The sequence below is a fragment of the Chiroxiphia lanceolata genome, chromosome 5 (assembly GCF_009829145.1).
Source record: "Chiroxiphia lanceolata isolate bChiLan1 chromosome 5, bChiLan1.pri, whole genome shotgun sequence".
NCBI lineage: Eukaryota > Metazoa > Chordata > Aves > Passeriformes > Pipridae > Chiroxiphia > Chiroxiphia lanceolata.
The window spans coordinates 33,684,125-33,692,656 of NC_045641.1; positions in this window are offsets into that span (position 1 = coordinate 33,684,125).

Consider the following 8,532-nt stretch of genomic DNA (forward strand, 5'->3'; position numbering starts at 1 on the left):
AAAGGATTATGTATGTAGGAGAGTATAGAGGACTAACTTCAAACATGTCTTTGCCTTCCGTTTTACAGCAAGGAATGTTCTTCATTCCCTGAATGAAACTTCACATGTAACTATAAATAGCTGATCACAGCTTATAGTGTTTGACACCAAAGTCTTAGACATTGGTTCATGACTTTTGGAATCTGACTTCAGTTCCACACAAGGAACCAAGGGCCAAATGCAGCAGAGGGTATTCACGTGCAATATAAAGCCTAGGGCAGATCAGTTCTGCATAGATTCACTGTCCAAAGGACCAGTCCTTTCAACTACTGCTAAGATAGCCTGTGGTGCTTGGCCTGCTGGTGGGCTGTGAAACACCACAAAGTGGTCCTTAAAACTGTAGCTTTTATTGTTTCTCAATAGCAAATGCACATTTCCTCACAGGCAGATAAACAAGAAGTTCCCCTGCTGCCAGTGTTTGTAGTGAAACAAGATCGCTTCCTTTGCTATTGGTTTTCATTAAAGAATTTACAAACCCGACATACAACTTTATTAAAAAATTATGTATCTGGAAAGCATTTTGCTGTTATTTCCCCCATCATCAAGAAGTATGATGTAAGGTGGAGGATAGGCTCTCCCTCCGCTGTGCAGCTGTGTGCTCCTTTCAAACCTATTGGTTATTCCAGAGGTCCCAACTCTCACCAGTGGAAACCTCCCTACTTTTTGTGCCTCCACATGCCCTGAGTCCCCTGGTCTGGTCAGGGCTGAACAAATCCTTGCTTTTCTCCATCCACCTGTCACTCCTCAGACTATGCATTCTTGTGTTCATTTCCCTCAGAGACCTTACACATGGCCACAGCATGCCTAATGCACACCTCTTGGGTTGGGTTCTGCAAAAAGGAAAGGCAATTGGTTTGGTTCAAAAAGCAGTACCTCTCCAAAGGAGGGGATTGTGCCTGTTCTTTCATATCACTGTTAAGGCATGAGAGCACTTCCCCAAGGCATGTGTGAATTGGGCTCACTTCCCTTCTCCACCTCTGAAAACTTGAACCCACACATTCCAGCTCACAGAATGAAAAATGCACCAGATGTCATCATAGACTGGAGTTGGTCTTTCTCCATTTAAAGTCACCCCACTCTTCACAAAACATTCCAGTACTCACTGGAATAGCAAATTGTAGTGGGTTGGCTTTTAGATTTTTTAGGCCTTCCTTAGCAACAAGGGTCAGGAATCTAAGGAAGTATTCCATATCATCCCTTTCTGCAACACAACATATAAAAAGGCACAGATAAGAGAGCTCGCTCTCTTCTCTCTTCTGGTGGCTGAAGGCGACAGGTCTCTCCGCAGGTGGTCTTTTCTTTGCTTGTATAGGCCAGGGCCTGCCTGCTTGGACCTGCCGTTATCTCCGATCCCTCCAGGAGGCGTGGGGGAGTTAGTTGGTGCTTCACACGGTTCTGCTTGTCTCGTTCAGGGAAGTATTTAATTCGGGTTTTGTATTTATTCGCTAGCTCTCTATTAACGGGTGTATTTGGAGGATATTTGGTTTTAGTTTTTTTAATCCCTGTTTACCCCTCCCTTTTCCCCTGTTTTCCCCTCGGGAGCTCCCTGTTGTGTGTACAATATATTCAAATTGTATTTTAATTATAAATATATATTTTTGCTGTAGCTTTGGCTGTTCGGGTTTTTTTCCTTCCCTCTCTGGGGAGTAGGCTTTGTCACTGGGTCTTGGCAATTTGGCAGAGAGCCAGCTCCAAACTTACACACAAATACACATGTATTTGTTATGGCATCCACCTAGAGGACAGGCATCCCAAGTTCCCATCTCTGTTCCAGATATTCATGTATTTCACATAGGATAATCATTAGACAACACCACTTTCCCATCACTTATTTCTTCCCCCCCGTACTTTGTACGGCAACTCAGTCCTTCAGGGACTGAGACACATAACTCAGTACTGGGAGCTGCAGAACAGGACAACACTGGATGTGACACCACAGCAATGTCCTGGCCAAACCCAACCCAGCACACCTCTTTGCCTCTCATCCAGTATGAGCAAGGGACACTACACCTATACAGTATAAACCAGGCCAAGGCTATAAGCTTAGATCTGAAAGCTGTAACACTACCTTCCTCATGCATCCAAATGCGTCATGTGCACAAGCCTCTCAGGTTCACAAGGAGCAGCAGCACGATGTGCACAGCAGTCCCTCAGTTATCATGGTTGCCTCTGGCTCCCGTTCTTGCAACATGCCCACAATGGCAATGTAAATGTGGAGTCAAATAATGTTAATAAAAATGGGCTTATAAACATTTTAGAAAGAAACAGAGCTGCAGGAGGACTGTACTTAAATAGCAACTTACAAACTCCTGAGTTTAGCTCTGGCTCCACAAAACCCTCTCTGCCAGTTTTCCTGTTTGTAGAAAAGTAGTATCTCCCCCACTTACCAAGGATGCAGCTGCTGTGAAGCTGTACTGATCTGCTGGTGTTTGGTCACTAGACCAACGATTCAGAGTGTTGTGCAAATCTGTACATGCAATCCTTGTGTTGGACAACTGCACATTTTGAAACTTGGGGAGTTTGAGCATGCCTTTCTATCACTGTCCCAGCAATTGGTTAGTATTGTACTTGGTTAGTATTTTCTGATTGTGATTTTATATATGGTTCACAAATGCATATAAAACAATTTTTCTTAAACAGAGCTGACAACTGGATATAGTACTTTTCTGTTTAATACTTAAATCAAGCACTTTAACTTGCTTCTGGGTCTATAATCAATAAGACATTTCTGCTGCAACTACCAATCTCCCCCTTTTCCTCTGTTGACTTTAATTAGAGTATTTCAGTTATTGACTGAACCTCCTTCACACAACATTAAATTGTTTTATCAAAGGAGAATAGCTTTTCCCTGTTGAATTCCCAACTACCAGTAACACCCTTCCCTCCAGCATCTTGATTGCTCTGATCTTTCATTAGAGGCGGTTCTTCGCCTTCAGGGCTTTGACTAATTTTACCTCCTCAGACTGCAAAGTCATATTGCAAGTCTACTCATGATCATGGCTATCCTTCTGCTACCTTCTGCTACAAATAGAGGTAACAGTTGATACTGAAGAGAGACATGATTTTGTTATGATCCAAAGTCTTGGAATGACCACACATCACTTTGATATACCTAATCTCAGTATAAGAAGTAAAAATCTTTCAAAAACTTTGCTTAACGTAGCAAGTGTAACAAAATGGTCACATGAAGGATGTGTAAGACAGCTGACTTACAACAGTTCAGGAGGTGGAAAAGAGAGAGAGAGACATGCACTCACTGTATATTTTATGAACTTGTAGCAACACTTGACAAGGAAACATTTAAGTTGCTAAGAAAAAAATACTACTGCGTCAAAACAAATATGAAGTTTTCACCCTTATGTTTCCTAATCACCCACAATCAAATAGCAGTCTGAGTTTTGGTGACCTTGTTGATAGTGTTTTGTAGCTTGCATTTCACACGGATGGGATTAGGGGATAAGATTGAAGGAACAACAGAAGGACAGAAACCTGAGGCCACAACGGCATGGGAGAAATGAGGCCTGGGGACAGCAGTAGCAAGCTCTGCTTTGAATATCTTCAAGCACTGCCCAAGACAGTAGCTTCACTTCCACTCTAAGAAATTTGGCAGCATGGAATTTTTACTACCCCCATTAAGTGTATATCCTAGAGACCACTATTTCTATAGTTACAGATGAAGTGACTCAATAATATGGTGTAGCTAGAGACAAAAAACTGCCTTGATTTGAGTAGATTTTACCTGGGTTTATTCCAGACATGCTTGAACTCCTGTGTTGGCCTGGCTGAAAGGTAGGTACATAGGCTCTGAAGGGAAGATAAGCACTCATCAGCACTCCCTGATACATCTGCATAAAGAGAACCACAGACATGGACAGTTGTTGTGGGTTGACAGCAGCTAAGCACCCACAGAACCTCTCCTCAGGACAGGGGAGAGGAAAGAAGGAGTCAAAGCGAGAACACTCATAGGCTGAGATGAGAACAGCTTAGAAAGTGAAGGAAGGAGAAAAAAACAAGTAATGCAACAGCATTCATTCACTGCCTCCTACAAGCTGACCAATACTGGGCCAGTCTCAGAGCAACAGCTGCTTTGGAAGAAAAATGCCCCATTTTTCAGTGCTGAGAATGGCATCATCTCAAAGCAAGTATCTTTATGGCCAGTTTGGGTCAGGTGTGGGACCAGATTTCTTACCCACCCCCATCCTACTCACTGCAGGGGAGGGGACAGAGCAAGAAAGAGAGACGGCATCAACCCTGTGCAAGCACTGCTCAGTAACAGACAAAATGTTGGTAGTGTCAACTCTGGTTTAGTTACAAACCCAAACCATAGCATCACAGGGGCTGCTATGCAGAATGTTAACTTATCCCAGCCAGAGACAGTACCATATCTTCTGCTGTCTGTCTTCCCTGAGCATTCTCCTTTCCTAAAATGATCACTGGTAGCTTTTCATGGCTAACTGCTATTCATGTAAAATCAGGTGGAGGAAGTCAAAGACCTTTTGCTTCAATGCAGTTATCACATGAATTTCACCTCTGCCAGATGTAATTTCCAAGAGACTTTGGAGAGAAGCCATATTGGAATAATTACAAAAGTGTCTCTATTCATTGCAGTAGCAAAAGACTAGTTTTATGAAGTCATCCCTTGCTGTTCACTGAAAACTGAGTCCACTGAGGCTGCAGTGAACATAATGGTATTTACAGAAGGCCAGTGATCCAGAACAAGCATTACTAACCTTAATACCCCACGTACAAATGCCTTTGACTCAACTCATCAAGAAATGCTTCCACATCACAGGTCCACTACTAAGTCTTTTACAGTTTAAACATCCCTGGCAACCACAAGAAGGACAAACAACACTTGGAACAACAAAGGAAAAGTTAGACATTTCACAGCACGAGATCTTTGTGGACTCCAAACTAACCAGTCCAGATTATCAGTAGGTACATCGAACAGATAGATGGTTTGTCACATGGGCAGCACCATAGACACTATGTGCTTGTCTGTCCTTCACAGCAAGTATCTGAGGGAGCAATGTGAGCTCAAAGAAGATACCAGCTGTGCTCCTACATCCATTCCCTGTTTATCATCCAAGCTTGTTGTTCTTGTTGTACTTATGGCTGGTAATTCTGGTTTGTGCTTCTCCTGATAAAAGCTGAATCAGGAATGAGGAAAAAATTCTCAGAGGTTTCTTGTTTAAAGTCACACTTAATTCCTTTAATTGAGAGTAGATGAACTCTTGCTCACCCTTTTTTTCCCCATAGACTTTTCACAGAAAGAAATGCTTTGCTCGAGAAACTGAATAAAAACAAATTGCAGAGAGCAGAGCTTTAATTTAAGCAATAAAAAAAGCAATACTGCAATCCTTAATTAAAGGAAGTTTGAGACAACTATGTGGTTTAATGGTCTGGTAGAACCCTTGTATTCCAAGAAGAGCTACATTTGTCAAGAAAGGAACAATCTGGTAAATATATCTAGTTTATCTTGCAGAACCACTATTATCTCCTGAAAATAGCAGAGTTCTCCATTTTAAGAAGTCCATTTAGATTTAGCTTTCCCAGTCCCCTCTGAAAAATGCCCATGGGGATTTTATACAAGAAGACATGGAGCTGGCATCACCTGTCTGGGAGTACCTATTCTCCTTCATCACCTCATCCCAGTAAGTTAGCCGTGCAAGATCATAAATTGCAGCAGTGTGGAAGAGTATTGCAAAGAGCACTTGGCAATTCTGATCTACTATTCTGCGTAGTTACAGAACTATTTCTCCAACCCTCCTTCGCTCAGCTCTCTTCAGCTCCTGATTCCCCAGGGCATACATGTATGAGCTGCTTCTACACAGCAAGATGTCCTCTGTCTCCACACTGGTAACATATTCTCTATCTCGGGTCCATGATCTTTCCTCAATAGCAACTTGCCTATGAATAGCAATGGGAAGAGACTTGTAGAAAATCACTCATATCCTGCTTTGGAGATGTTCCCCTGCAATGCCCTGAGCAGCTCTGATTAGCCAGAGAAATATTATGCTCCATTGAGATCATATCACAGACATGTGACAACTGCAGCGACAATCTTAAAGATTGTTTTGTCCTGTGTAGTGGTTTGAGAGCCCCAAAATCCAATTCTCGAGTCCAATCCCCCCTCCCACAACTCAGAGCAGTGTGAGATGGGTTTTCCAGACACAAACATGAGACTCAATATGAGGGGAAAAGAAATTATATTACAAACACTGTACAAATAAATATTATAATATATCATATACAATCTCAACTATTTCTTTCCTATAATAAATCATTCTTTCTGGTTGTCTCAGTCCAGCTTTCCAGGACGCCTGAGCTTCTCAGCTCCTCTCCCTCCGGTGCATGCTGCATTTTAGGACTTCCATCGAGTGGGAGTCCACCACCTCTCCTCTCTAGGAGGGGTCTCCAAGGAGTTTGGGGAGTTTATTTCAGTTCTTACCCAAACTCTCTCTCTCTCTCTTCAGACAACTCTATGTCTCTCTTCCTTGGCTGCAGTGCCGGCTTTGCTGCTTCTTCAGTTCCTATCTCTTGGCTTTCAGCCATAGCCTCCATTCACTTCTGTTTCTGTCACTGCTTCTACTGCTGCTTACAGTGGAGAAACACCCCCCAGCTCTTAGCTACAGATACTTAGCCCAGTCTAACACTGTTCCAAGTCCCTGTAGCCCCCCAGCTGGGGGTGGTGGGGGGCCCAGCCCCCAGTGGGGCTCCGGACCCCTTCTCCTCGTGGCCTCAGAACATGGCCACCTCTCCAACAACAACTATCACCTTCTTTTCCGGTCTGCTTGTGATATGTTTATATTTTGCAGGAGCGCTGGTTGGGTCAACCACAAGAGAGACACCACCCCCTTCGGGGATTACCACTTTTTATAACTCCAGGGGGAAAACGTTTTTCCCCCACCATATCCTTGAAGAGGATTGAATTTCTCTCTTACTTTTTGTTAAGCACAGTGTCTTCCTCAAAGCAGCCAGTGGCTGGAACCATTTACTCAGGTTGTAATTTTCCTCTGATGATCACATTTACTAATGTCTAACTCCTGGGAAGCTAATGAGACACATACTCGTGTATTAAGAGTGCTCCACAAAACATTGGGAGATATGTTCTCTGCCTTCATTTTTTTAAGGAACAGAAACAGATGCAGCCCTGCCAGTTGGCTTACTCCTGGAACCACTCTAGTTCACAAGGAATATTTTAAGAACTGTTTTATGAATAGTATCTATAAAGATTATGAAATACACACCAGGAGAGGATTTTTTTGTGCTATCCTTGTCTTTTTGGGAATCCCCATAAGTGCTAGGATATTGGACTACAGGTTTTTATATGTGGCATAAGTAGAAAAGACATCCTTTCAGATGTTACAGAAAAAAATGCTGGTACCAATTGGGAATATTGAAGTTGCTCTGGGTTTCTTTTTATCCCCAAATTTGCAAATAGAGCATTTCCATGATGCCTATTTAGCAAAATTGTGTGTAGCCAAGCCAGTTTTCATACAACACCTTTTCACCAGAGGGAAATAGCACTTTATGATATGGCACTTTTGAACAGAAATTCTGTGTGTCTTTTTCTGGAAATTCTCTCTCCCTACATATTTTGGTGTAAACCTCATTTATCTAATGCTTATTTACATAACAAATTCAAGCTGTTTATTTCAGCTAATAAATGGCTGAATAAATAGCTGAAGGCTCTCGCAGATATCAACTCATCCACACAGTGGAATAAAAAGACCTGTGCAGACCAAATATAGCAGATCTGATGAGTGTCTCAATAAGGCCCGAGATTACCCTTCATACCTGTTAGACTAAACCAAACAACAGTAAGGCTGGACACTGGCTCCACTGTTGACCAGGTACAGTCATGGAGTGGGACATAGTGAGCCATGGTGAGAGGAGAGCAGAGGATCCGCCTTGCCAGATGCACACGGGATGTCCAGCATGGATAGTGGAGCAGGACATCCTGTGTGAAGCTTGTCTGAGAGCAGCTGCCAGTCAAGCAGGAGAGCTCTCCTGGGGTATGTGTTCTGCTAGAAAGAGCAAAGCAGATCATCTCATATGGGATGAGCAGATAGCAGGAGGGTGCTGAGGGGTTCCCGGAGCCGGCTGAGGCAGGGCCGAATGCATTTTGAGCTGAGAAAGGGAGGCTGCGCTGGTGACCATGTGCCATGGCCTCCTGCACAGCCCATGTCTTCAGAGAAGCATGGAAAGCAGAGGAATGTTGAGACCACTTTGAAGCTTCCTCTGTGCCTCTGTAGTCAGAAGAAGATTAAGTTCTTTTGTAGTCACTCCCAATGTGATGGAAATTGTTGGTGCAGGCACAGCCAGTGCCAGGGACACTCCTGACTTCTGACTCTCCTGCCCCAGTTCCCACTGCATCCTGTCAAAAACATAAAAATGAGCACCCATTTCACTTGAACTCAGGATGTCAAGAACAAGAACTGATGTAGGTACTATAGAATATAAAGGAAAGAAAGAAATAAATTGCAAGAG